Genomic DNA, 24642 nt, shown 5'->3' with positions numbered 1-24642 from the left:
GGATTCCTCCAGTTGGCTGAATCAAAATGGCAGCCAAATGTTGGTGAGCTTAGAAATTGTACCCTGCAGGGGTCAATCTCTGCATAGTAGAGAGCAGAGCAGAAGAATGAGTGATGGGTCTGTGGGCAAAAACTACTAAGCCTGGCTAACTACATTAACATACTGAGTGAGAAAAATCATACCTCACTTAATCTTAAATGTATTTAATAAAAATTAACATACATTAGTAGTGAAAGAAATGTTAGTCTAAAAGTATAAAATGAAGTGCTATGAGTTCATACTGATATAAATAAATGACTGAATAAATAAAGAAATAGAGAAGAGTAGACAAATCTCCTGTGCAGAAGAATTGCTGACCATTTATGCAGGTATTCTCTACTCCTCAAGTGTGGGCTGTGTATTAGTGATGTTCTTCCAGTGTGGATGGGGGGAAAAGGGTAACTTTACAGTAGGGAAGCCTGAAAAGCACCACCTGGGGGAGGTGGTCAAGATTAACATCAACAGTGGTAAGGCACTGTTGGTAGCATATGTCCTTTATACCATGCCATGAGAATAGCACTTTACCTCTGTGGTCTTCCCATCCCAAAATTCGTAATCCCAGTGTAATCACGACAGAATCATCAGAAAAGTTCCAAAAGAGAGTCATCCTACAATATGCCTGACTAGTATGGCACTCTTCAAAACTGTCAAGATCATCACAAACAAGGAATGCCTGAGAAACTGTCACAGCCAAGAGAGGAGCCTAAGGAGGCATCATGCGTAAATGTGGTGTGAAATGCTGGGTAGAATCCTGCAACAGAAAAAGGATATTAGATAAAAATAAAGGGAAATCTGAATAAAGTGTGTGTTTTTGATAATAACATTATATTAGTATTGGTTTATTAGTTGTGACAATAGTGCCATACTAAGAAGATAGTAACAGGGGAGATTGAGTGAGACACCTGCACCCAATCTGTACTATCTGTGTAATTTTTCTGTAAATCTAAAATTCCTCTAAAAGAAGTTCATTAAAAACGGAAAAGAAGTAAATTGAGCCAACTGGATGAAGAATATGTACCAAAAACCTATAGGAAACCTTACACATATATGTGGAAAAGTTGAAAGCTTTTACTCTGAAATTGGGCATTGGATTCCTGCCATCACCATTTCTATTCAACATTTTGGTATAATGACTATGCAGTGCAGTAACAGGAAGCATCAGGAGAAATAAGAGACAGGGATCATAAAATTTTTAAAAAGGTCCATGATTAACAGATGATTAGACTATGAGGGAAAAAAATCCGAAAGAAATGAAATTAAACTATTCAATGAATAAAAGTGTTTATGAAGGTTGCTAAGTGTAACATCAATATACAAAAAGTAAACTTTCTTTCCGTAGCAACAAACACTATGAAGTAAAAATGGAAGTAAGCAAAATGCAACTTGTAAAATATTATACAAAATATCAAATATCTAAGATTAAATATAGCCAAGGTACGTTTAAAAACTTTGAAGAAAAAATATTAGAATACCATTTAGAGAAATAAATGAATGCCTACATGAATATAAAATATAACATGATCATGGATATAAAGATTTAATATTGTAAACATGTTAACTATCCCTAAATTAATCTACAGATTGACTGCAATCTTACTAAAAAGTACAAATGGCTTTGTGGGTGAATGTGTGTGTGTGTTTATGTTCATGTGTATGTGAAACGTGACCCAATGATTCTAACAGCTAAATTGACATTCAATAGGCAAAGAATCGGCTCTTGAGGTAACAGAAGATAAGAGGTGCCACCCTAGCAGGGGAGTAAGAATTATTAAAATGCTATAGTAATAAAGTCTGTGGTATGGGTACAGTGATTGATAAGTAGACCAAAAGAACTAAACAGAGTACTGAATGGACCCTTGATTTATGAAAAAAAGGTGCAACTGCAGAGCAATGGGGAAAAGACACTCATTTTAATAAATCACAGTGAAACAACTGTGTCTCTAAATAGGATAGAAAATGCAACTGGAACCCTCCTGACGCTATACAAAAGCTAATTGCAGAGGAATTAAAAACCTAGTTTTCAAATTGTTGTAAATAATGTCAGCCATACATGAAATTATGTAGAATAGCAAAATGAACTTTCACGTATTTCTGTCATCTAGAGAGCTAGCAGCATGGGTCAAGTAGGGCATTGATAATGCCGGACGGGAAAGGACTGAAGGAGGCTGGGGAAGCTGGTCAGGTCAGTATCAAAAAGGATGCAGATGATACGAGTGGGGGAACAAGAGAGGAAGTGGCAGCTCCTTCTGCCCTTTGTCTCCAATGTAGATTGCCTTGCCACCTTCATGGGCCTTTCTTTTCAAAGAGCACAATCGGGAATGTAGAGGTGGCTTGGGAAAAAGCTACCTGGATCGATGATCTGTTCATTCCACCTCCCACAGCATCCCCTGCTGAAATCTGGAGCCCTGGAGCTTCAAGAAGTATGGCCTGACAGCACAATTCAGAGACTCGTGACAAGGGATGTTGGGCTGACACTCTGAACAGGCCCAGGAGGACATTACCCACCTGGAGGGAGTGCCAGGTTATCCACATGTGACAGGAGTAGGGTCCTACCTCCGTCCTTACCAGGATGTGAGCTCTTGATGGGAGGAAAGGTTTCAGGGTTTTTGCTTCCTTCATTTTATGCTCACTTCAAGGTGTCCTGCAGATCCTGCGCTTTTGTGGGAAACTCTCTCTGGGGATCCCCACTACTGGGACTTGGAGTACTTCACAGAGCAAAGGAAGGGGTCTCTCCTGAGGTCAGAGGTACTCTAAAGGTAGAGAGGATAGGTATCATGGGATGACCCTGAGCTAATTCCACAATGGAAGGGGGCCTCCAGGGACAGCAGTGCATGGGCTTCTTCACCAGCACATCAGCTACCACCAGTCTGGGCAGGATATGTCATGGAAGTCTTAATGAAGACCCTTCACCATTAAAATGGGATTTGGAGTTCCTAGTTGGAAAGGCTTCAGGTTAGCAGTCAGTCTCGGAATGAGAATGGGGTCACCCAAACTGGAGCTCCAGGTGATGGGCTGAGAAGGCACTGCAGGAAGGAAGAACGCCATCTTGATTATCACATCTGCCCATGGATAGTTGCTGGCCCAGATCAATGTGTGCCCCGACCTCTGCTCCACCTACTTCCCCTCAGCTGTCCTCTCTCTCTCTTTTTATTCTTTTCCATTTACAAGTTGGATTATATTATATTTTGCTTTATTTTATTTTAAATTTTTAAATTTATTATTAGCATATTCATTCTTACAAATCGTTATATTTCTTTATGCCCTTTTTTGGCTAAGATCAAGTGTAGTGCCCTCACTCTTGACAGGGCCCTCACGGAATTCAGGAACCTCAAGATTCCTTAAGTGGTTGAATTGTGGTTTTGTCACAGATTTCACTGAAGGTGTGGTTCATCTCCACATCTACTCTGCCCAGGAACAACTGAGCTCTTGTGGAGGTTGCTTTCTTCCTCAGTTTTGGCTATCAGTGTCTCGGATGCGGTTAGCCTCTCTTGTAGCCAGAATGGGGTACACAATGTCAGCGGTGAAGGTAGAAAATCTTGGGTGTTTATTTCACAATGGTTCCTCTTTGCCTCCCCCGGCCAGATCCACAAGGAGATCTTTCTCAGTTCTTCATTTTGACAACCTATTGGGGTTTCTGGGGGTAAGGCCCACGAACTTTCCTCTAAAGCCTGCAGCCCCACGTAGCTTATTACTCTCATAGTACCCCACACTCAACCTTCAGAAATTCATCAGAGTTACCACTTAGATATTCTTACCAGTTTATGGCTCCAGCAGCTTTTGCTCCAGGTAAACGGATCTTTCTTGTGGCTCTTTGTATGCACCTGTCTCTCCACATTTTGGGTTGGTGGTTTGCCCTAAAGTCTCAGTTCTCTGATGGGTGTAAGAAAAGTAGTTAATTTTTCAGTTTGTCAAGCATTTTCTTGTTGTAAGAATGGGAGTGTAGACAGCTGTACAGTTTTTTGGACTGCTTTAGTTATTACATATACATATTACCTCCCTTCATGTCTTTTTACCCTTCCCAATTTATGTCTTGATTGTCTTAAATATTTCTTCTATATACATTTAAAGCCACATCAATGTGATAACTTTTGCTTAACCTGTCAAACATAACTTAGAAAACTCAAGGGGAGAAAGAAAGTCTATTCTATTCACCCACATTTTTGCTTACTATGTTCTTTTTTCATTCCTGATGATCCAACTCCACATTAACCTTTTCATAAATTTATTTTTCTGTTTGGGGAACTGTCTTTTTCTTCATCAGAAAACGTCTTGATTTCCCTTTCATCCTGAAGGATATTTTACTAAATATAGGATTCTTTCTTCACTCTTCTTTCCTTTAAGTACTTGAGAAATTTTTCCTTCTGGCCTTTGTGATTTGTTTTGATAAAAAAAAAAAAAAAACCCACTGTGATTTGAATTGTTTTCCCTCTGTATTAGGCTGTAATGTGCAAAGAAACAACGTTTATTGCTTATAGTGTCAGAAGCTGGGAAGTCCAAAGTGCAGGGAACACTTCTGGTGAGGGCATTCTTTGGTGATGACTTCAGTGTAACAGGGAGAACTGGTGGATGGCTTGAACAGAGAGAGAGGGAGCTTCTCGTGTGCTCTCCTTTGAAAGCCAGCAGAACTACACCAATGACCACCCATCAACGGATTAATTCTCATATAGTCCTCACAATCTAATCACCCCTTTAAGGTCCCTCTTTCAGTGACCATAATAGGATTTCCATGCTCTCGACATTGGCAGTCAGGATTAAGCTTCTAGTACACAAACTCGAGGGACATAATTCAATCCATATCATCCTGTAAGCTGAGGTGTGGTTTCTTTCTTGCTGCTTTTAAGATTTTTTCTTTGTCTTTAGTTTTCGGAAGTTTGAGTGGTGTGTCTTCACTTGGATGTTTTTGGGTTTTATTTTTTTAAATTATTATTTATAGTATTTGGGTACTGAGCTGCTTGAATTTGTAGGTTTATGGCTATTCTAAATTTGGCAAGTATTCAGCTATTTTTATTTGGGAGCTTTTCAAGCCCTATCCTCATTTTCATCTCTTTCCTGTGCTCCAGCAACATGAATGTTAGATCTTTTGTTATACTCCTGTAGGTTCCCAAGGCTCTGTTCATTTTTATATCAGTGTATCTTCCATCTCTTGTTCAGAGTGGGAAATTCCTAGTCTATCTTTCAGCTCACTGATTCTTTCCTCATTATCTCCATGCTCATGTGAGCCCGTCCAATGGGTTTTATTGCAGTTTTTCATTTGAGGAAACTTCACTGGATTTTTCTTTGTATGTGCTACTTTGTTAAGACCTCTTTTTTTTTTTTTTTTTTTTTCCATTTGTTTCAAGTGTGGTCCTAATTTTGTATTGAAACATTTTTATGATGGTTGATTTAAGATCTTTGTCAGATAATTCTTTCCTGTCTGTCACCTTGGTGTTGGCATGTATGGATTGTATGTTTTTACTTGTTTAAGATCTTCCTGTGTATTTTTGCTTTGTTTAAGTTTTTTCTGCTTCTTGTTATGTGAGTGAATTAAAATTTTTATTGAAGCATATTGATTGTATGTATTTATGGAGTACACAGTTATATTTCAATATGTACATACAATGCGGGATGATCTAATCTGGTAATTAGCATATTCATCCCTGCAAACCTTCATCATTTCATTGTGATGTGGACATTTGACCTCCTCTCTTCTAGTTGTATCATAATCTGTGTTAAACCGTTGTTATTAAAGATTCTTGGGTCCACTGCATAGGAATAGAATTTATTTTTCCTTTCTAGCTGTAATTTTGTGTCCATTAACCAGCCTCTCACTTCCCTCCCTCCTCCCTGCCCTTTCCCAAATCTAGTAACCACAGTTCTTCCCTCTCCTTTTACCAGTTCAATGTATTATTTATTTGTTTGTTTCCTTGTTTGTTTTTAGCTCCTACATATGAGTGAGATCATGCGGCATTTCTCTCTCTGTGCCTGGCTTATTTCACTTAATTTTCTCCAAGCCCATCTGTGCGGCTGGAAACAGCAGATTTTCATTCCTTTTTACGGGTGAGTAGTATTCCCTTGAGTCTATATACCACATTTTCTTTCTTTTAGTTGAAAGATAATTGATTATACATATTTGTAGGATACAAAGTTGAATATCAATACCTGTGTACAATATGTGATCAGTATATCAGGATAATTACCATATTCACCATTTCAAAATTTGATCATTCTTTGTGACCCTTAACCAACTTTTCGCTAATGCCCCTTCCCCTCTCCCTTTCCCACCTCGAGTAACGACAGTTCTGTTCTCTCCTTTTGAAAGTTTAGCAGATCATTGGGATTGTTGTTTCTTTCTTTGTTTGTTATTTATTTGTTTGTTTGTTTTGTAGCTCCAATTTATGAGTGAGGTATTTCTCTTTCTTTGCCTGGCTTATTTCACTTAACATGATTTTCTTCAAGTTCATCTATATTTCTGCAAATGACAGAACTTCAATCATTTTTATGGCTGAGTAGTGTACATATAATTCCATTGTGTATATATACCACAGTTGCCTTATCCAGTCATCTGTCAATGGACGTTTAGGTTGGTTCCATATCTTGACTATTGTAAATAGATCTGTGATAAACATTGGAGTGCAGGTATCACTTGGACATGATAATTTCCATTCCATTGGGTATATACCCAGTAGGGGGATTGCTGGATCATATGGTAGTTCTATCTGTTGTTGTTTGAGAAAACCCCATTCTGTTTTCCATAATGGCTGCACTAATTTACAGTGACACCAACAATGTACAAGGGTTCCCATTTCTCCACATCCTCACCAGCATTTGTTATTCTCAGCCTTTTTGGTAACAGCCATTTTAAAGGAGCAAGAAGATATCTAAATGTAGTTTTGATCTCCATATCCCTGATGATTAATGACGTGGAGCATTTTTTCATATACCTGTTGGCCATATGTATGTCTTCTTTTGAGAAATATCCATTCACCTTATTTGCCCATTTTTAAATTGGTTTATTTAGTTTTTTACGATAGACTTGTTTGAGTTCCTTCTATTTTCTGCGTATTAGTCCATTGTCTGATGCACACTTTGCAAATATTTTCTCCCGTTCTGCAGGTTGTCTCTTTGCTCTGTTGATTGTTTCCTGTGCCGTGCAGATGTTTTTAGTTTGATAAATCCCATCTGATTATTTTTGCTTTTGTTGCCTGTGCTTTTAAGGTCTTATTCACAATATCTGTGCCCAGTTCTACATCGTGGAGAGTTTCCCCTGTGTTCTCTTCCAGAAATTTTATAGTTTTAGGACTTACATGTAAGTCCTCAATCCATTTTGACTTCATTTTTGTATGCGGTGAAAGATAGGTGTCTAGGTTCATTCATCTACACATGGATATCCAGTTGTATCAGCATGATTTATTGAAGGGGCTCTTCTTTCCCCAATGTTATGTTTTCAGGGCCTTTGTCAAGGATCAGTTGGCTATAAGTACATGGATTTATTCCTGGGTTCTCTATTCTATTCCATTTTTCCATGGGTCTATTTGTATGCTGGTACCAGGCTGTTTTGGTTACTACAGCTTTGTAGTACATTTTGAAGTCAGGTAGTGTGATACCTCCTGTTTTATTCCTTTTGCTGAGAATTCCTTTGTCTATTCGGGAATTTTTGTTTGTTTGTTTCATATGAATGTTAGGATTTTTTTTCTATTTCTGTGAAGAATGTGATTGGGAATTTGATAGGGATTGTGTTGAATACATAGATCACTTTGGGTAGTATGATCATTTTCACAATATTAATTCTAGCAATCCATGAGCTTAGAATATCTTTCTGTCTTTTTGTGTCCTCAATTTCTTTCAGCACTGATTTGTAGTTTTCATCGTAGAGATCTTTCACCTCCTTGGTTAGATTTATTCCTACATATTTGACTTTTTTTGATACCTATCGTAAATGGGATTGCATTCTTGATTTCTTTCTCTGCTAGTTCATTGACAGTGTGTAAAAACACTACTGATATTTGTATACTGATTTTGTATCCTGCTACTTCACTGAATTCTTAATTGAGCTCTAACAGTTTTTTGATAGACTCTTTAGGCTTTTCTCTATATAAGATCATGTCATGTGCAAACAGAGACAATTTTACTTTCTCCTTTCTAATATGGATGTACTTTATTTCTTTCCTTTGCTCAATTACCCTGGCTAGAACTTCCAGTACTATGTTAAATAGGAGCAGTGAGTGTGGGCATCCTTGTCTTGTTCCAGTTCATTGAGGAAAAGCTTTCAAGTTTTCACAGTTCAGGATGATGCTAACTGTGGTTTTGTCAAATATGGCCTTTACTGTGTTGTGACACTTTTCTTCTATGCCTAGTTTGTTGAGAACTCTTATCTTGAAGGGATGTTGAATTGGATAAAGAAAGGTTTTTTTGCATCCTTTGACATCATCATATGACTTGGTCTTTCATTAAGTTGATGTGGTGTATCACATTTATTGTTTTGCTTATGTTGAAACTTCCTTGCATCCCTGGGATGAATCCCAGTTGATTAAGTGACGTATAATCTTTTTGATGTTCTGTTGGATTTGTTTTCTAGTACTTTGTTGAGAATTTTTGCATCTAATTCATCACAGATATTGGCCCGCGGTTTTCTTTTTTGGTTGTGTCTTTGTCTGATTTTGGTATCAGGTATGCTGGCCTCATAGAATGAGTTTGAAAGCCTACTGTCTTCTTTAGTTTTTTGGAAAGTTTGAGAAGAATTGGTATTAAATCTTCCTTAAAAGTTTGAGAAAATTCATCAATGAAGTCCTCTGGTCCTGGGCTTTTCTTTGTTGAGAGACTGTTGTTTACTGATTCAATCTCATTGCTCATTACTGGTCTGTTCAAGTTTTCTGTTTCTTCTTGGTTCAGTCTTGCTGTGTTATATATGTCCAGACATTTATCCATTTTCTCTAGATTTTCAAATTTGTTGGCATATAGTTGTTCATAATAGTCTTTAGTGAGTCTGCATTTCTGTGGATTCAGTAGTAATGTCTCCTTTTTCATTTCTGATTTTGGTATTTGTGTCTTCTCTTTGTTTCTTCGTTAGTCTAGCTAATGGTTTGTCAGTTTTGTTTATCTTCTCAGAAAAACAAGTGTTTGGTTCATTAATCTTTTGTATCTTTTTTTTGCCTCTTTTTCATTAACTTATGCTCTGACTTTTATTATTACTTTCTATCTACTAATTTTGGGGTTGGATTTTTCTTGCTTTTTTAGTTCCTTGAAGTATAATATCAGGTTGTATATTTGAGATCTTTCATCTTTATTTGACATAAAAACTTATTGCAATAAACATCCTTCTTCAAACTGCTCTTGCAGTATCCCGTAGGTTTTGGTGTGATGTGCTTCTAGTTTTATTTGTTTCAAGAATTTTTTTGATTTCCTGCTTTCCCTCTTTTTTGACCCATTGGTCATTCAGGAGCATGTTGTTTAATTTCAGTGATTCTGTATAGTTTACAAAGTTTCACTTGTTATTGATCTCCAGATGTATTCAATGTGGTCTGAAAAAAATACTTGATGTAAGATCAATATTTTAAAATTTGTTGAGACTTGATTTGGGCCTAATATGTGGTTTACCCTGGAGAATGATCCATGTGCGATGAGAAGAATGCATATTCTGCATTTGGATGAAATGTTCTGTAAAGGTCCGGCAGGTGTGTTTGCTCTAACGTGTGGTTTAACTCCAATGTTCCTTGGCTAAATTTTTGTGCAGGTGATCTGTCCAATACTGAGAGAGGGATGTTCAAGTCTCCAACTATTATCATATTGGGGTCTATCTGTCCCTTTAGCTCCAAGAATAATTGGTTCATATATCCAGGGGCTCGGATGTTGGGTGCATGTATATTCATGATTACTACATCCTATTGCTGAATCATTCCCATTATCATTTTATAATGTCCTTATTTGTCTCTTTTTATAGTTTTTGTTTTAAAGTCTATTTTATCTGATAGAAGTGTACTTATTCCTGCTTGTTTTTGGTTTCCACTTGTGTGGAATAACTTTTTCCATCCCTTCTCTATTAGTCTATGTGTGTCTTTATGTGTGAAGTGAGTCTCTGGTAGGCAGCATATATATTTTGTTCTAGATTTTTAGTTCATCAGTCAGTCTACATCTTTTTATTGGGTAATGTCATCCATTTATATTCAGGGTTGTTATTGAAAGGTTTTGCCTTACTCCTGGCATTTTATTGACTTTTTTAATGATTGTTTTATGTTTGTTTTGCTTGTTTTGTTTCCTTTGATTACTTTTCTTTTATGTTTTTTGTTTTTCCTTTTCTTCTAGTGATAAAATATAGGTTTTTTCTCTTTCTTGTTTGCGTATCTACTCTACCAGGGAGTTTTATTCTTTCTCATGCATTCATGACAATGATTATTGCTCTTTTGATTCTGAATGTAATACTCCCTTGAGGATTTCTTGTACGGTCAGTCTCATTGTGGTCTCCTTTACTTCTGAAGGATAGCACTGCTGGTTATAGTGTTCTTGGTGGGTCATTTCCTATAAGGTTTCTGTTGAGAAGTCTGCTGTTAGTATGCTGGGGATTCCCTTATAGGTGACTTGACACTTTTCTCTCACTGCTCTCTCTCTCTCTCCCTCCTTCTCACTTCCCTCTTTTTTTTTTTTTTTTTTTGACTTCTGACAATTTAACCATAGTATATCCTAGGAGGGCATTTTTTTTTTTTTGAGGGGGGGTTTGAACCTGTTTGGGGATCTCTGAGACTCTTGAGTCTGGACGACCATATCTCTCAGAATACTTGTGAAGTTTTCAGCTATCATTTTGTTAAATACATCTCTAATGACTTTTCCTTCCTCTTCTTTTTCCAGAACACCCATAATCTGTATGTTTTCATGCTTAAGCTTGTCCGATAGATCGCATAAGCTTTCTTCAGTTTTTAAATTCTTTTTTCTTTTTGGTCCAACTCAGTTAATTCAAAAGCCTGTCTTCAAGTCTAGAAATTCTTGCTTCTGCTAGTTTTAGGCTCTTGCTTAATCTCATGGTGGTATTTTATTATTTTGCTGAATGAATTCTTCAGTTCCAGGATGTTGCTATGTTCCTTTTTATGATATCCATCTTTTTGTTGAATTTCTCCTTCAGGCCCTGGAATGTTTTTCTCCCTTATTGTTATTTCAGTCTATTTTCTTGCATCATGCTGAGTTTCCTGAAGATTATTATTTGGAATTCCTTTTCCGGCATTTCATAGATTTTCTGCTGTTTGGAGTCTGGTATTGGAGAACTATTGCTTCCTTTAGTGGAGTCACGTTTCCTTGTTTTTTTCATGCTTCTCATGTCTGTGAGTTGATGTCTGGGCATCTGGTGTGGCAGTCATTTCTTCTAACTTTTGGGGTAGTTCTTGAATGGAGAAACTGTTCCTGTAGAAGTGTTCTATATTATCAGTCAGGTTGAGTATTTCAGGTTTGGTTCCAGGTGAGCACCGTAGGGTAGTCTTCGTGCCACTTCTTCAGCTGCATTCAATCTTGGAGCTCTCTGTGGGTGTCTTCATGGCTGAGGCAGTGGGGCCTTTGGCAGTTTCTTCTTGGGAGTGGGTAACACTGAGTAGGGTTTTTGTGGCTACAGGCACAGCATTAAGTACCTTTGGGGTAGGCTGGTTCGCTCAGTGGTTCCTGTGCCAAAGTGAGTGACTCTGTATGGTGTCGCTGTGGTCACCAGTCGAACTTTGATTCCTTGGATAGGTGTTGTGGTAATGGTCAGTTCCTCTGGTAAACTGGGCAGGGGTGAAAGGGTAGTGACCAGAGTGCACAGTACTGGGCAAAGTGCTGGTGCACTTCTTTGTGCCCCTGAATGAGGTGGGCAAGCTTTCTGAAGTTTCCCCACTGGAGTGTGTGGGTCTATGCAAGTTTATCAGGGCCACAATGCACTATGCATACCTGGGAGAAGCCAGCACGCTCCCCTCAACCTCTCAGTTGGAGTGGGAGTTCCCAGCAGGCTCTCCAAGGTGGGTAGGACACTGCATTGCCCTGGGGAGGTGGTTGGGCTTTCTGAAATTTCTGTGCTGGAGTAGGTGGATCTAGACAATATTACCTGAGATGTGCCCGACTGTGAGCACCCAAAGGTGCTCCAGACCATCATGCTCCTGCCACCCTCTGCACTGTGTTGGGTGATTTTTGTTTGAGATGTTGCCATTTTGGTTGTCATGGTATTTTACTCTGGATCTTATTTAATGCTTCTATTGTAGCTGGCTTCCTCTGACACCACTCTAGCAAGAGAAGCAGGGTACCCTTTCATTACTGCCATGTGGAAATGGAAGACCAGGTTCCCGTCTTGACCTCCACTGACACCCAAGTCTCTTCATTACTGCTGAGTGGGAGTGGCTGCTCTGGGTCCCCACTAGGCCTCTACTGATACCTCCTTATATGGGAGTGGTTGGTATTTTCACTCATGTCCCCCATGTGGCCTCCACTGATACCACGGTTTGTGGGGGATGCCCTCATTATTGCTGGACAGTAGTGAAAGTCTTCACACTTCATTAGGCCTACTTTGTTGACATCCCAGTTGACAGAGGAAGGGGTAACTTGTTATTTTTGGATGGAAGACCATGTTCCCCTCATAAGCTGTACAGACAAGCTGGGGTTGGGTGTAGGGGAAGGCCTCATATGTTCCTGGTGGGGAAGAAACTCCAAGCTCCCACTCAGACTTCTCTGACACCAATCTAATGGTGGTGAGGGGGCAGTTGGAGCACCATGGTATATCCTGATGAGGGTGAAAATCTAGGCTTCCTACTTGGATTTTCTTGGTGTGTGTGTGAGGGAAGCCTCAGATCATTTAAAACATTTTTTTTTTTTGGTCGTGGTGTTTGGTGGGAGTAGGGCAGTTGTTGTGTAAAAGATTTCCATCCTGTTAGGCTGACCCCTTCCTTTTTTGCATAGACAGAGCAGGCTTTTGTCGAGCCTTTTTTTGCCCCCTGCACCTGTTGGCCTTTTCATTTGCTACCTTTTAAAGCTCCATTTCTGAAATATATGAGGCATGAGGAAAACCCGAGGAACTCACCACTGTGTTATTCCTTGGACGCCAAGGTCTTCACCAGCCTGTATTTCTCTCTCCACTGTTAAGTCTTCTTATGCTTGTTTTACATATAATGTTCTGAGTGTTTAGTTGTACTTAGCAGGAGAAATGGGGGAAAACACATTTACTCCATCTTCCCAGAAGTGGAAGTTGAATCCCTATGGAGAATTTCACAACAGTGATAAGACTGAATAAAAGCCAGCCTTGACTTTGGTCACCACCATATCTCGGTATATCTACATAATTCAATTGACAAAATACTCTCCCCACAAATCACTTATCTTTAGTCTTTTAAAAAGTTGCTAGTTTTTTTAAGGTATTTTTGACATTGACATTCAATGAATTTCCCAAAGTGTCTAATTTGAAAATTTTACATATCTATACACCAGGAAAACCATCACCTTGGTCAAGATAGTAAACATATCCATTACGCTTAAAAGGTTCCTCCTATCCCTTTGTAATTCCTCCCTCCAGCCCCTTCCTGTATCACCAGTCCCAAGCAACTATTGATCTGCCTGTGGTGGTAGATTAGCTTGAATATTGAAAAGGCTTATATGAATACTTGAGAGGGGGATGGTTGCAGTGTATTGTAGGTATATGATTATCTTTTTAAGAAACTGTCAAATTGTTTTGAAAAGGTATCATTTTATAATCTCACCAGGTATGTATGAAAGTTCCAGTATTTTGCATGCTTGCCAACCTTTAGATGGGATGATCCTTTCCAATATCAGCCATTCTAATAGTGTATAGAATTCTAATTGTGATTTCGATTTTAATTTTCCTAATAAATAGTGATGTTGAGTTTATCAATGTGACTATTTCCCAGCTTCTTCCTACATAATTCTTATTTTCTAAAGCTATTTTAAATGACACTGTTGTCTATTTTAGATAGGTACAGCTTTTTGCATAGACTAACTTGTGGCCTGTCAAAAATAGTTTTAGTTCTCCTTTTCCAATCTGGAAGCCTAAATTTTTCTTGATGCACTGAACAGAATCCCAAGTACAATACTGAGCAATCCCCCTCCCCGTATCATGAATTTATTATTCTTGGATAATAGTTTCCTGCATGCAAACATCCACCACAACTTCTGGCATGTAAATATTTGCCTCACTGCTGCACACACACTATTAAAATCCAAGTCTCGGTACTACACCTATTGAGATAAGTAGATCCCCCAGATTTGAAACAAGACTGGGATACGCAGAAGAGCGAGTTTATTCACTGAGTCTGCCAGCCTGAAGTCAGTGATTTCAGACTGGAAAACAAAACTGGGGGGACCTCTGTGGACACTGGGGAAAGCCAGTGGGATGGAAAAGTTTCCTGGTGGCAGCCAGGAAGTGAGTAGTCATCAGGGTACCTCAGAGAAATTTTTAGGAAGGTAGTAGGATGATTCATATCTCCTCATAGACTTAAGCGTGGCCACATTACCGTGGGTGGATTGTAGGTAGGACATACAAAATCCAGGTAATGGTGAAGGGTGGGAGAGAACAGAATGAGCCACTGAATCAGGTGGCCCTGGGGAAGGGCTTGGAGAAGACACCCTCTCCTTGCCATGTGATCCCCCAGAATTGAACCATGAGGAGTGTGGCAGGTCTGTTCGGAAGGTACTGTCGGTTTGCTGAGAAAACACCCCATTTTCCAACCAGGGCACCTGGCTTTCCCCCACTCCCGGAGGAGTCAGGATGGGCCACTGTGATGTCTGAACCACCCCTGCCAGGACAGGGCTAGACAGGCTGGGGGACTGGTTTGCTGACCAAACAAAGCGGATGCTGTGGCTGCTCATTGTCCTGTGCAGGGCGTATATAGGGAGGCCAGGGGCCCTGGGACGGACCACTGGGCAGTACTGACATGGCAAAGGAGACCAGGAAAGCACAGCTCACCGGAAACAGCAAAGCGGGGAAGAAGAGGAAGAACCCCTCTCCACCCAAGTCCAGAGGAAAGGGCAAGGTGAGATGACCACCCAAGCTCCTTCTCGTCTTCCCCTTGACTCCTTTCTCCCAAGTTTCCTACCCTGTCCTCACCTGCTACAACCCCCTCAGCCCACACGCATTCTCAGGAAGCCCTTGTTCCCATCCCTTCTCCACCGTCTTCCCCAAACCATTGCCCTTCTGCGATCTCCCTGTTGTCCTTACAGGGGCCCAAGACAGCCGTGAAACTTAAAAGACCCCTTCAAGGGAGTGTAAGGACAGAAGGCACTGCAATAATTATCGCCCCCTGAATTAAACCCCAAGAAGGTAAAGGGCCAACACTATTCAGCCACTATCAACAGCTGAATGAGGAACTGCAGTAAAAAGAGCCATAGCAGGTCCAAAAGGATAACCAGATTTGTCGTTGCACCTCGGGTGAAGAGGAGATCCCACGTACCAGTGATGATCTGGGCACCCGCCAAATTAAGAGTGAGACCGGAAACCTCGAAGTTATCTGCCCTGGATTGTGGCAATTGAACCTATGAGGACTTGCCTGAAATTTGGTCCCCCTTGCAGCTACAGCCCAGCCTCATAATCGGGCCCCAGTACCTTCCATGCGTCAGCAGGCAGCTCAGCGCCCTCCTGTGTCTGCATCTCCGCTTAGTGACCAGGCTGCACATTCAACTTTATCTGGCTCCACCGCCTATGCTAGTCCTGTCTCCCTACCTTGTGCTCGGGTTCAGATAGAACCTCACGTTTGACTGGTTTTGTAAGCAAACCTTGGAGGACCAGAACATTCCTGCCCTGCTGCCTCACCACGCCTGACATTTTCTCCTCTCCTCACTGCTTCAAGCAGGCCACTTTGGGGTTCTAATTCCACTCTGGCACTTGCTGCTCCAGGTTGAGGATGAACGACAAGGCCTGATGCAGGAGGAGCAGGTTGGTCTGGGGCTTCTCACCGTTGAGGTGCAGCTGGCACATGCGCCCCAGCTCCTTAAAAGCTTCTTCGGTGTCTCTGATCCCCAGCGGCTCATGGGGGTTACTGGTCAACCGGCCGTTCCTTCTCCCACTCGGCCTTCTGCTCTGGGGTCAGAAGGTCGTCCTCATCTGGGCTCCTCCGTGTCCGGGGGCCTTCGACTCCTTCTCTTCCTCCGAGCTGTCAGCCACCGACGTGTTCTCCTCGTCCTCCGTCTCCTCCCGCTTGATTGCGCTGGCACCCGCCGCGGCACCCCTCGCCCAGTCCGTTGTAGGAGGCGGGAGCGCTCAGGGAGGGCGCTGGGCTAGCTGGGGAGGCTACGATGGCAGGCGGCCGACAGTGCCTGCGAGGCCCTGCTCAGAATGGGCGCCTCCCACCAGGCCAGCGTGCCGCCCGCCCTGCAGCAGGGGGCCTGCAAAGCCCGCGGCCAGCGTCCTGTGGCCACACAGCAGCCCGTGCACTTTGCACGCCCTGCCATGGACCACGTGGATGCTTTCGTCCCGGTGGTCCAACATCTTGTTCAGGCTGTGAGGACCCCATCGCAGCTGGGCTTTAAGGCACAGGGAGCTCCTGCTTGAGGCCACTGCAATGTTCCTGCCAGCACTGTGGGGAGCCCACGGGGGTCAAGGGGCTAGAGGAGAAGTTATTGCTTGAATGATCCGGGGAGTAGGTGGAGGCCAGAGCCTTCCCAAGGGAGTCGTGCAGCTGCAGGCTGTGGTCTCGCAGGAGCCCACGAGGCTGTTGGTCCGCTGATGGCCCGTGTTTGGAGATGCTGCTGTAGGCGGCCCTGAGGGCCAAGGAGAAGGTGGACACAACCCGAAGCCCGCCGTTCACCTCTGCTCCCTGCAGCTGGTAGCCCACGCGCTGGTGCTGGTGCAAGCGACCAAACACACTGCCACAGCTCACTGAGCTAAGGGCCTGGCGGGAGGGGCAGGGGAGACCAGCTTTTGCCCAGCATGGCCTGAAGCCCGCCCGGCCTGGCGGACTCTAGGCTGCTGTCGGCGGTTCTCCACTGAGGGTTGCCGGGGTAGGTACTGGGAGTTACCCTTGATGCCCAAAGGGGACAGTGGCCTGGGGCTGCTGAGTGCCAGCTTGCCCGGCAGGAAGCCAGCCTGAGTCAATTCGCCAACACCCGCGTCTCTCCTGAAAGTGGCATAGGCATTCTGCTCACTGCCCTCGCCTCCAAGTTCAGGTCCCAGGAATGTCGTGGGACTCACCCAAGTGGGCCCTTCACTATAGGTGGGGCTAGGGTCAAAGGGGGAACTGTTCTGGTTGCTGGTGCCCGAGGAACCTGAGCTGGGTGTGTCCTGGAGACCCGAACCTCCAAACCGCTCACCTTCAAGGAGGTGGGCAGGCCCTTCCCACTGGCCACAGGCAGCAGAAACATCACGCTAACGTCCACGAGGTCGCTGACTTCCTTGTCTGTGCACGCAGGTGCCATCCTCTGTGGCTGACTCATTCTCCAGCAGTGCAGTGATGGTGGGCACAGAGGCCTAGAGACAGCCCCGCACAGCACTGCCTGGCACACAGTGAAGGGGGGTGGGGTGTCGGGGCGGCGGTAGCATGAAACTGAGGGCCCTTCCCCGACAAACAGGCATCACTACCCGGCCCCACACGGTCACATGTTGGCGGCCGTGCGTGGCCCTGGCCCCCTCCTCCATGTCACCTGGGCCGCTGGGGCAGGGTCGTGCATGGTCCCTGCGGTGCACGGATCCTGATTATAAATTTAGTTCCATTTTAAAATAATTTAAGATCTTAATTTATATTTTAAAAATTACTCTGTGCTGTAGTTAACTGAAGTAAATGGAGAAGAGATTCCCTGTCTAAAAGGCAAGTTTAGATTTTTTTTTTCTGGGTTTGATCTCCACTGCAGATAAGTGACTGAGATATTTAAATGGAAATGGGCAGTAATTAGTAATTGGGAATAGATTTCAGTCAGAAGTAAAACGGAAACATTGCTGTAATTAAAAATTTTTATGTGCTGCTTTATTAATTTTTGTCTAACCTAACGTCATCATGACATTCTTATGTCTTGTTTTTTAACAGGTCCTTTGGTTTTGTGTGTGTAAGCTCTTATATTTTATTTTTTCTAGCTTTATTGAGGTGTAATTGACAAATAAAATGGTCTATATTGAAGGTACGGAACGTGGTGATTTGATATACATATGCACTATGAAATGATTACCACAATGAAGTTAGCACATCCATCACCACACACAGTTATTTTTGTGTGTGTGCTGAGAACACGTAAGATATACTCTTAGGAAATTTCAAGTATACAAAACTGTATTAACTATTGTTACCATACTGTTCATTAGATCCCCAAAACTTACGCATCTTGTCACTGAAAGGTTGTAGCCTTTAACCAACATCTCCCCATTTCCCCCACACCTGAGCCCCTGGCAACTACCATTCTGCACTTGGATTCTATGCGTTTGACTTTTCCTATCTGGCCTTTATTATTTTGAGGTACATTTCTTCTATACTTATTTTGTTGAAAGTTTTTATTGTGAAAGGCCGTTCACACGATTTCAAATGATTTTGATGATGTTCAAATGATTTTCCTGCATCCACTGAGATGGTCATATGATTGTAGTCCTACACTCTGTTGATGTGGTATATGCCTCTTACTGATTTGCATATGTCGAACCACTCCTGCATCCCAGGGATAAGTCCTACTTCACCATGGTGTGTGAACATTTCACTGTGCAGTTCCATTTGCCTTGCTGATATTTGTGGATTTTTCTGTCTATTTTCATCACAGCGATTGGACTGTAATTTTCTTTTCGTGTAGTGTCCTTGTCTGGATTTGATGTCAGAGTGATTCTGGCCTCATAGAATAAGCTAGAAAGTGTTTTCTCCTCTTCCATTTTTTGGAAGAGTTTGAGGAAAACTGGCATTAATTCTTTAAATGTTTCATAGAATTCAGTAGTGAAGCCATCAGGTCTTGGGCTTTTCTTTGTTGGAAATTTCTTAATGAATGATTTAATCTCCTTTCTCATTGATCTGTTAACATTTTAAATTTCTTCATGACCTAGTCTGGGTAGGTTGCATGTTCCTAGGAATTTATCCATTATATTCTAGGTTATGCACTGTGTTGGCATACACTTATTCAGAATAATCGCATAGTACTTTGTATTTCTGTTGTAGCAGTTGTAATGTCTTCTTTTTCATTTATAATTTTGGTTGAGTCCTCTCTCTTTGTTGTTGGTTAGCTAAAAATTTGTCAATTGTTTGTATTTTCAAAAGTCCGATTTTTAGTTTTGTCGAGATTTTAGATTGTTTTTTTTTTCTCTGTATTTTTACTCTAATCTTTATTATTTCCTTGTTCCTGCTAACTTTGGGCTTAGTTTTTTCTTTTTGTAGTTCCTTCAGGTGCAAAGTTAGGTCTTTATTTAAGATCCTCCTTTTAATTTTTTTAATGTAGGACTTTATCGGTGTAAACTTTCATCTTTGAACTACTTTTGCGAAACTCCGTAAGCTTTGGTATGTTGAATTTCCGTTTTAATCTGCTGTAAGACTTTTTTTTTTTTTTTTTTTACTTTTTATTTATTTTTTCAAGTGGGTTAAGTGAGCCTTTATTAGAATGTTGTAGCAGTTGTGTTTGAAGAAGGCAGGCTTACAAATTAAGGATTTTAAATTAAAGTCCCTAACTGCATCAACAGAAAAACAGGACTGGAGCTGCACTGGGGGACAGAGGGACCCAGTTCTCACATGGACGTACACCTGTGCATGGACACCCGACGCCCTCACTATGCATGGAGCTGGACCAGTTGGCGGTAGACACAGAATGACTTCTGCCTTTAATCGTGGAACTGGTTTTTATTCATTTATTTATTATTTTTTATGAAGGCTATGGGAAGCAGAAAGAAGCAGCAAGTACACGTGCTCCCCACCCAGGTAGTAGAGGATGAGGCATGTGGCAGAGAAGAGACAGCCCCTGAGAAAGCGGAAGGGAAAGCCACGTCCTTGGGAAAGAGCCAGGTATGCGCAAGAATATTAAGAGAACATATGTAGAAGACGCAGAGAGGGGACAGACGGGGACAGACGGGGCCTCCGAAGTGAAAGAAAAGATGGGAAAAAGGGCTGTGGAGAGCCTGACGACGGCGATGGCAGCCGGTCAAAGGGCCCCCCGGTTCTAGGCGGGCACGCAGCGCTCGGCGGGACCCCGCCAGCCTCCCTCTCACGGCGGACAGAAGAGGATCAGGCCACACGCGAAGCAGCTTCCCGCGAGTCTAGCCCTCGCCAGGCGGAGGGACTGCAACCCCCCTCTCCCCACCGTCTCTGATCTTGCGTGACAGTGCTCATGTTCCCAAGGGGGTGCACCTGTGCCTGGAGACACTGCCATACCAGGCCGATGCGTGGACTGGACGGAGCAAGCTCACATTCCATGTCCCTGCTCCTAAAATCCATTTAATATACTGTCCTCCGATACAGGACGTATCAGATATTAAACTGATGAGAATAGATACTACACATGATCTCGGCCAAAAGGCCGAGAAGCGATGTGGAACTGGTTTTTAGAGAGTGGGAGGGGAAAGAAAGAAAGAAAGAAAAAAAAAAAAAAAAACCCAAAACTAAAAGAGGACCTGATCCTTTACAAAACATTTCTGTAGACACTAAAGGGGGTGGGGTAGGGGGAGGAAGTGTGAAAGCGAGCCCTGCCAGCAACCTCAGCTTTAAGGAAAGGCTCTAGCTAGCTAGACCCAAACAGAAATCCTCAGTCTGGGGGAGCAGCTCACCGCACACCTGGACGGCGCCTCCCAGCCCAGACGCAACTGTGCGAGGTCACCAGAGAGCAACGCAGGCCAGGGTGGCCTAAGACTGTGTCCATCAAAATGAATAGGAAAAGAAAAGGAAAAAAAAAAAAAAATACAGTAAACCACCACCAGCAGCCGCACAAGAAAAAACCACACAGCAACCCTCCCCTCCGACTTCCTGGCCAGGCTTCAGGGCGTCGCTGCGGATTCTCTCCTCCCTCCGTTGTGGGCAGCGCGCAGCTTCTGGGATCCCTACTCTCTGGCCGGGTCTGGATTTCAGTTTGTTCTTCTGTTGAGCCTGGGGGGTTGGGGGGGTCTCAGGAAGGCGCAGCAAGGGAGGCTTTCTGGCAGGAGCGAGGCTGCGCTGGCGCTTCCTGCCTCTGCCACTCGTAAGGTTCATGTAGCCGCGGCCGCCCACCCTCCAGCGCACGGGGGCGGCCGGGACTACGTGTGCACAACAGAGACCCCGGGTCTGCTCGGTTTACTTTTAACTCCATCATCATGAGGTGCTTAAAGAAACCAAAAATCTTTCAACCTAGAGTTTGCCCCGAAGGGACGCAGCCACAGATTGGGGGCCGAAGACAGGGAAAAACAAAAACAAAAGGAAACGCCCTGCTGGAGTCAGAAGCCCCGGGGAACCAGCCTTGCTCAGACCTGTCACAGTGTCCATGGTGAGCCTCCCTTGCGCCCTCCTGTGGGCAAAAGGAGGCGGCTTGGGGCAGAACCAGCCCCGGAGGTCCACTTGACTGCTGGTGTTAGGCAAAGTAAAGGGAAAGAGATCAAGGAAGAAAGCCCCGTGGAAAGGTCCCCCAGTTGTAATCCTCGTCCGCCTGTGAAGCAGCATCTCCCAGCCGCGAAGAGACTTTGCAGCCAAGAATCGAGGTGTCGCTTGTGCAGAACGGCCGTCACTCACTCTGTAGGGTGAGCACAGTGGAGGGCGGCACAGTGTGTCCTTCTAGACCAGGGCCAGGTAACAGTGAGGAGGGAGCCTGTCCTCCACCGGTCCTGGCTGGCACTATCCCACGTGGCTGACTGGAGGGTGGAGCGTGGCGGGATCACGTCAAGGACGTACTCTCGCTGGAAGTCCACGGCCGAGGACGTCTTGGGTACTGCCAAACTCTTGGGACAAACGCAAGGGTACTGGGTGTTCAGGGACGTCTTCTTCCAGGTCGAGGCGGTGCCGCCCCTTCCGGTGCTCAAGGCTCTCTTGGAATGTCTGCCAGTCCTCCTGACCAGGGCCGTGCCCAAGGCTGTGTTTTGCAGTTTGGGGGCTGGCTAAACCTGTACAGGACACCATGGGTCATCGTGCCTGAGCTCCAGGACAGCTGGCTGGAGGCCAGTAGCACAGCTCTGTTACTCCAGTCTCGAGCCTCTCCTGAGCCAAGCACCAACTTACAGTGGGGTTTTATGAGCTGCTTCAGTGTGGGTGCAGCGCGGTGGCAGGCGCGGCGTCCTGCTGCAGGAGGCGCTGCTTGATCGCACGCTCCCGCTGTAGCGCCTTCACAAAGGTGGCCTTGAGCCAGCTAGTGCCCTCCACCTTGAGCGCCTGTTCTCGCCCATGATGGCCCCGCCCTTGCGGCTTGCGAAGGCCATCTTGCAGTGCACGCACATGGAAGGTTCCTGGGACAGCACAAGGGCGGCCAACATCCGGCTTGTTTGCGTCTCCAGTAGGTTCTGCACCACTTCCTCCAGGCCAACTAGGTAGACGAACTTCTTGGCAGCACTGGGCAGGAAATTTATCTCCGGGGTGAGGGTTTTGGGAGGGGGAATCTCAAGCAGCATCTTCTCTAGCTGTTTGCACAACACGAGCTCGGCAGCCACCTCTTGGCTGCCTGGAGACTCAGTGGAGGTGATCATGGAGGCCACGCTGGTGGAGGTGGAGTTGGTCTGAGCAGAGTTGGTCGTGAACCCTTTAATGACGCTGAGGAGGGCTACAGGATGTTGATGAGCAGAATGGTGTTGGGGACGTTGGCGACACGGATAAGTCCTTGCTGTATCTCTCTCTATCCCTGAATTTGAACTCTTGGCACCGACACCCTGGGGTCCAGGAGGAGGGGCAGTGCCCCATGCTAGAATGTTGTCTGATGTTGTGGATTTGCTGTGATCCCCTGACGAGTGGGGCCATGACCACCTGTGAGGTCACCTGCAGCACCAGCACTGAGGATGCCTGCTGCCCTTCCCGGACCAGCAGAAGTGGGATCATGCTGCCCGGCATTTAAGTTGAAGAGGTCAGAAGTGACGGCTTGCTAGCAGGAATGTTTTGGGTGCCCTGCACAAGCAGAGGACGGGTGGTCATGGTGCTCCCAGTGGAGCCTGTGGGCTTCTGGGCAGTGGCTGCCTTCTGCATTTGACACTGTGGCAAGTTTTTCAACAAGATGAGTTTTGCTTCCTCTGATCTTAATTCTTCTATCAGTTGCTTGATCATCCTTTCTCATTCTTCAGGACTACTTTTGATGAGGGCCTCATTGCTGGTTTCCATCAAGGCCAGTGCCACTAGCCACATAATGCAACCTTCGGCCGCACAACTGGAGACCAGCATTGGTGTTACAACCTGAGACATGCACAGCAGGTCGATGAGCCTGGCCTGAGGCCCCCAAAACACTAGAGGGCTCTGAAAGGCAAGGTCGCCTGTCCACACTAACTCATCGGCGCCCTTGCTGTAAGACTTAAATATAACTTATTATATATATTTAAGGTCTACAACATGATGCTTTTATATGCCTAGAAATAGTGAAAAGATTACTATAGTAAAGCAAAAGAACATATCTCACATCCCCATTTTGTGCGTGTGTGTGTGTGTGTGTGTGAGTGTGTGTGTGTGTGTGTGGCTAGAGCACCTAAAATCTACTCTTTTAGCAAAATTACCAAGTACAGTAGAATATTAAGTATAGCTCTCATGTTGGACATTAGATCTCTAGACTTCTCATCCTACATATCTGCTACTTTGTATCAGCTTTGTTGTCAGGTTAAAATGGACTGTTATTACTATAATATGTTTCACACAAGACACTTGGTAATCACAAATAAAATATTTGTAGAAGTGACATAAAAGAAAAAAAATACACCTCCACCCTCCACACACAAAGAGGACAGGAAGAGAGAAACAGAGGAGCAAGAGAACTATAAGAGAAACAGAAAACAGATAACAAAATGGCAATAGTAAATCCTAGCCTATCAGTAAATACTTTAAATGTAAATGGACTAAAGTTTCCAATATAAAGATACAGAGTGGCTGAACGAATAAAAAACAAAAGTCAAAGATTCATCTGTGTGTTGTTCTCAAGAACTCCCTTTAGATTCACATACATACAGAGGCTAAAAGTGAAGTGAAGGAAAAAAATATTTCATGCAAATAGTGATCAGAAGAGAGCAGGAGTGGCTATACTAGTATTAGACAGAATAGACTTTAAGTCAAACACTTTTTCTAGATAAAAAAGAAGATTATTATGTAATGATAGAAAGGGTCAATTCAACAGGAATACATCAAAATTGTAAATACATATGCACTCACCATCAGAGAATCTAAGTATGTAAAAAAATTGACAAATCTGAAAGGAGAAATTAAACAATACAATAATAGTAGGACTCTTCAATACCATATTTACAATCATGGATAAAATGTCCAGTCAGAAAAATTAATAAAGAAACAGCAAACTTGAACAACACTATAGAACAAATGTACCTAACAGACATGTATAGAACTTTTCACCCCAAAGCGGCATAGTAAATTAATTCTTCTTAAGCACACTTGAACATTCCCCAGGATATATCACATATTAGAACAAGAAAACAAGCCTTAACAAACTTTAGAATTCAATTTATAGCACATATCTTTTATGACTATAATGGAATGAAACTACACATCAATAACAGCAAGAAAATGGGAACATTTATAAATATGTGGAAACTAAAAAACACACTCTTGAACAACAACTGTGTCAGAC

At 43.3% G+C, this 24642-nt stretch overlaps 1 non-coding gene and 2 pseudogenes across 1 annotated transcript; all 3 read right to left on the bottom strand.

Annotated features, from left to right (window-relative positions):
• Nucleotides 1-17397, bottom strand: part of LOC134368355 (transcription factor E2-alpha-like) — a 35972-nt pseudogene extending 18575 nt beyond the window's left edge.
• A 2856-nt stretch (nt 17398-20253) lies between these two features.
• LOC134368868 (U2 spliceosomal RNA) lies at nt 20254-20445 on the bottom strand. Its single transcript, XR_010022555.1, has one exon. It is a non-coding gene; the product is annotated as a U2 spliceosomal RNA (small nuclear RNA).
• Nucleotides 20446-21607: 1162 nt separating this feature from the next.
• Nucleotides 21608-23180, bottom strand: LOC134368354 (transcriptional repressor p66-alpha-like; annotated as a pseudogene).
• Nucleotides 23181-24642: the final 1462 nt, after the last annotated feature.

This window comes from Cynocephalus volans, chromosome X (assembly GCF_027409185.1).
Source record: "Cynocephalus volans isolate mCynVol1 chromosome X, mCynVol1.pri, whole genome shotgun sequence".
NCBI classification, from domain to species: domain Eukaryota; kingdom Metazoa; phylum Chordata; class Mammalia; order Dermoptera; family Cynocephalidae; genus Cynocephalus; species Cynocephalus volans.
This window is presented reverse-complemented; position numbering and strand designations above follow the sequence as displayed.